The 5250-nt window shown below is 42.2% G+C and overlaps 1 pseudogene across 1 annotated transcript in view; it reads left to right on the forward strand.

The window, feature by feature from the left end:
• Nucleotides 1-4898, forward strand: part of LOC143276733 (uncharacterized) — a 103541-nt pseudogene extending 98643 nt beyond the window's left edge. Inside the window, exons 16-18 of the transcript XR_013053610.1 lie at nucleotides 759-858; nucleotides 2045-2161; nucleotides 4282-4898. The product of XR_013053610.1 is annotated as an uncharacterized LOC143276733 (transcript). The remainder of the gene's footprint in view (nucleotides 1-758; nucleotides 859-2044; nucleotides 2162-4281) is intronic.
• The last annotated feature ends 352 nt before the right edge of the window (nucleotides 4899-5250 follow it).

A 5250-nucleotide genomic window follows, 5' to 3' on the forward strand; every position in this document is an offset into this window, starting at 1 on the left:
TGACACTAACGACACCATCGACGTGTTTGTTGCATATGGTTCTTTTAAAGTGGATACTGAATTAACTAGAATGAATATTAAAAAGAAATTGAATGGACCGTCGGGTTGTAGTTTCTGTCAGCCTGTCGAACACTCAGATCTGGAGAAAACTGCTACATGCTGCGGTGTGCTTGAGGCGATGGCAGTGTCTCCTTTACCGCGGACTTTAAAGAGATTTCTTAGATAATCGAGATATTCCCAGATAACATGATTTAAACGACGTTATCACCTCGAATACCGTGATCGATTTATCACACTAAAAAAAAAAAACACACACAAAAAAAAACATACGTTTTGATATCAATTTTTGAACGTCACTGGTGGGCGCGCTTTAGCGCTGTGTCTACTTAGTCTCGAACAGAAAGTGCTTGGTTCGAACCTGCTAACATACCCCCCCCCCCCTCTTCCCCCCCCCCCCCCCCCTCTTCCCCCCCCTCTTCCCCCCCCCCCCCCCCCCCCCCCCCCCGAAGCTTTATATTATTAAATACAGAACATATTTTAACGATTTTTTACTGGATAAAGTGTGCATCACAAGTGAGTCTTGAAGGCCTTGCTTCTCTTGTTTGTGTTTTATACTGTACCATGACAAACTGATGCCAACTAGACCTACTTTAATTGTTGTCATTGTTGTTGGCGTTGTTATTGTCATTGTCGTTCATGATGTTGCTTTTGTCACTGAGAGAAGATGTGTGTGTGTGTGTGTGTGTGTGTGTGAACAGCCAAGTGCAACCTGACCTGTCTCAACGGAGGTCGGTGTCGACGTCACAAAAACCGTTGCCGCTGTCCTAAAGGCTTTAAAGGACGACGTTGTGAGAAGAGGTGCGTTGTGTGTGTGTGTGTGTGTGTGTGTGTGTGTGTGTGTGCGTGTGCGTGTGTGTGTGTGTGTGTGTGTGTGAGAGAGTGTATGTGTGTGAGTGTGTGTGTGTGCGTGTGCGTGTGTGTGTGTGTATGTGTTTGTGTGTGTGTGTATGTTTTGTGTGTGTGTGTTTGTGTGTGAACGTGTGTTTGTGTGTGAACGTGCGTTTGTGTGTGTACGTGTGGTTTATATGAACAACCCGTTTCATGAATCCTGGATGTGAATTGAGTTTGCAGAATGCACTGTCAAAGCCAGATGCACTTAGTGTTTACAGATAATGTTAAAAGTAGTTATGATTTGGATCTACGATTCATACAGTTAAATTTGATTGTAGTTTATTTCAGTCGACAATTCATACAGCTAGACGCAGTTTATATGAACAGTAGACAGAGCGAATCCGCGATGTGATTTGTTTTCTACAGAACATGTATGCATGGAAAGTTGACAGCGCCTTCCAGGAAGACCTATTAATGTGTACACGATTGTGACGTGTGTAATCATTAAAAGATGTTGTATAATCAATCGTGTGTGTAGCGGGGCGGGGTGTGGTGTGGGGGTGGTAATTACACATTGCCATGCAAAAGGACTTATATGTGGATGGTGAATGCAGAAAATGATGTGCGTCATAATTGTTATTAGTAGTAGTAGTAGGAATAGTAGTAGTAGTATCATCGTCGTCACTTCAACATCATTATTATCATCATTATAAGTAATAGTAGTAGCACTAGCAGCAGCAGCAGCATTATTAGCAGTATTAGTATAAGCATCAATAGTAGTAGTAGTAGTAGTAGCATTATTATTATAATCATCATCATCATCGTTATTATTATTTTGTGTGTGTGTGTGTGTGTGTGTGTGTGTGTGTGTGTGTGTGTTATTGTTATTCTTGTTATTGTAGTGATAAAAGCAGTAGTATGATTATCATTACTATTAGTAGTATTAGTATTAGCATCAGTAGTAGTAGTAGTAGCATTATTATCATTATCATCATCATCATCGTTATTATAATTATTATTATTATCATTATCATTTTTGTTATTATTGTTATTCTTGTTATTGTAGTGATAAAAGCAGTAGGTTGATTATCATGACTATTATGTCACTGTTGTCGTTGTTGTGACTATACACGAGGTGCTGTGTGCTGCACAGATCATGTGTGTACGAGAGGTACACGGTGCCCTACAAGAAGACCTATAGACGGACGGTGAAGGAGGAAGTGCTCACCAGTTGCGGCCCTTGGAGCTGGAAGTCCTGTGTGCGGACCGTGTGAGTAGTGTTGTGGTGGCAGCAGCAGTCGATGTTACAGCAGCAGTATATGTAACAGCAGCGGTAGATGTTACAACAGCAGCAGTAGATGTAACAGCAGCGGTAGATGTTACAGCAGCAGTATATGTAACAGCAGCGGTAGATGTTACCGCAGCAGTAGATGTTACAACAGCAGCAGTAGATGTTACAGCAGCAGTAGATGTAACAGCAGCAGTAGATGTAACAGCAGCAGTAGATGTTACAGCAGCAGTAGATGTTACAGCAGCAGTAGATGTAACAGTCGCAGTAGATGTAACAGCAGCAGTAGATGTTACAGCAGATGTTACAGCAGCAGTAGATACAGCAGTTAGATGTAACAGCCGCAGTAGATGTAACACCAGCAGTAGATGTAACAGCCGCAGTAGATGTAACAGCAGCAGTAGATTTAACAGTCGCAGTAGATACAGCAGTTAGATGTTAAAGCAGCAGTAAATGTAACAGCCGCAGTAGATGTAACACCAGCAATAGATGTAACAGTCGCAGTAGATGTAACAGCAGCAGTAGATGTTACAGCAAATGTTACAGCAGCAGTAGATGTAACAGCAGCATTTGATACAGCATTTAGATGTTACAGCAGCAGTAGATGTAACAGCAGCAGTAGATGTTACAACCGCTGTCGTAGTATTTAAGTGCAGTAGTTGCAGCAACAGCAGTAGCAACAGCAATGTTCGGAGTAGCGGTAGTAATATCAGAAGTAGTAGAAGTGGTGGTAGTAACAACAGCACATCAGTAGCAGTAAGAGCAGCAGCAGCAGCAGTAACACTATTCGGAGCAGCGGAAGTAACAGTAGTAGAAGTAGCGGTAGTAGCAGCAGCAGTAGCAGTAGTAACAACCAACAGCAGTAATATTAGCAGTAGATGTAACAGTAGTTGTCGTAGAATTAGTAATTGTGGTTGTTACAGCGGCGGCAGCAGTGGTAGTAGTAATAGTAACAGTAGCAGTAGTAGTACTATTAGTAGTAGTGCCATCATCATCATCAGTATTTGTATTTTGTATTTTTATTTTTTTTATCACAACAGATTTCTCTGTGTGAAATTCAGGCTGCTCTCCCCAGAGAGAGCACGTCGCTACACTACAGCGCCACCCTTTTTTGTGTGTAATTTTTCCTTTGTGCAGTTTTTTTATTTGTTGTTTCTATCGAAGTGGATTTTTCTACAGAATTTTGCCAGGAACAACCTTTTTGTTGCCGTGGGTTCTTTTACGTGCGCTAAGTGCATGCTGCACATGGGACCTCGGTTTATCGTCTCATCCGAATGACTAGCGTCCAGACCACCACTCAAGGCGTTAATGTTTGGCAGTAAATGTGCACGTGTGTGTGTGCATTAATGTTTGGTTGCACTTGTGTGTGTATGTATGTGTGTGTGTGTGTGCGCGCGCGCATACACTTATACTCCGGACAATCGCGTTCGCAAAACAACAAAATCAGAAAATAATGATTAGTCACGATTGTCACGACAAGCCACATATTACGGAATAAACCAAAACCATGATGACAAGGAACTGTTGGGTAAATTTATGGACTGTCATCAGCCTTGCTCAAATCACTAGATAAACAAAACACAGCTGAGCAAACAGGCCTAAATGAGCAACTAAATAATCACTAACTGAAGAAAAAATAAACAAAAAAACAACAACAAACAACAACAGCTGAGCAGATAAGCCTAAATAAGCAATTGAATAACATTGCTAATCATTAAATGAAAAAAAAAATAGGAGTACGCTTAGATTTTCTAAATCAGCTTATCAACGTGTCATAACTGAATGTGTGATAGTCAGTCGTGTCCGACTATGACCATCAGAACGGCAGGGTAGGCAACTGCTGTCCCGACTATCTGGGCTGGAATTTGATTTTAGTGCAGAGTGTCTTGCCCACGTTACACCCCCCACTCTCTCAGCCAGGAGGGTTTTAGGACAGTCGGTGTTGGGGTGGTTCCCAGAGGCAAACTAGCCCCCCCTCCCCAACCCTGCAGCACTAAGAGCCTGTGCAATGTTGCCTCCTAGTTTGTTGAATGGATGAAAAGGAGCTGATTACATGAATAAAACAGCACATTATTATTGAACATTTTTCTTTTCTTTTTCAGGATCAAATACGTCACCCTCTCCAGGGATGCCACCAGAACCGCTTACCGCTGCGTTTAAGCCCGTGACCCATGACCTGAAAGTCACGTGATGCTGTCGCCGCCATTTTGAATTCCACACTGCCAGTCTTTCGTCACTCATTACGTCACATCCGCCTGTCTTGTTGCGTGTCGTGTCTGTGTTGTACATAAAGAGTGTTTTTGTTTTGTTTTTTTAAAGCAGTTGTGTATATTTGGTTTGGTAATTTATTTGAGATGTTTCTTGAATTATGCTGCTGAAAGTTGTACACTGTTTTGAAAGAGATTATAAGATAGGTTGAATGTATTTCTGGTCAGTGTGCGTGACAGTCTGTGTGCTTGTGTGTGTACTATATCTGTGTGTGTGTGTTGTGTGCGTGCATCCGTATGAATGAGATTATAAGAATGAATTAATTTCTGGTCATGGTGTGTGTGTTTGTTCGTGGTGGTATATGCATGCGTGTTTTTTTTTTTTGTTTTGTGTGTGTGTTTTAATCATGTGTGAAAATGATGGATTTAGGTTTTCTCCTTCGTGTTCCTGTGTTTTGTTGTTTTATTTTTCTCCCCGTCATTTTCAGTGAATAAAATCATCTACATCGTCCATCGTAGAAATCATTGTTTGGCTGTACGCTTATTCTCCCCAGCTTCCCGGCTGCCACGCTCCCTTACTATGTTCTCTGTTCAACCCCCCTCTGTATTCTGTTATCTGTGTGACCCTGTTTCTGTCTGTCCGTCCTTATCGCTGGCTGTCTGTCCGTATCCCTGTCTGTCTTTATCTCTGGCTGTCTCTGCCTGTCCTTATCTCTGTCTATCCGTATCCCTGTCTGTCTCTGGCTGGCTGTCTCTGTCTGTCTTATCTGTCTTTCCGTATCCCTGTCTGTCCCTGTGTCTGTCTGCCCTTATCCCTCTCTGTCTATCCGTATCTCTGTCAATCCTTATCCCTCTCTGTCAATC

Source organism: Babylonia areolata, chromosome 32 (assembly GCF_041734735.1).
Source record: "Babylonia areolata isolate BAREFJ2019XMU chromosome 32, ASM4173473v1, whole genome shotgun sequence".
Taxonomy (NCBI): domain Eukaryota; kingdom Metazoa; phylum Mollusca; class Gastropoda; order Neogastropoda; family Buccinidae; genus Babylonia; species Babylonia areolata.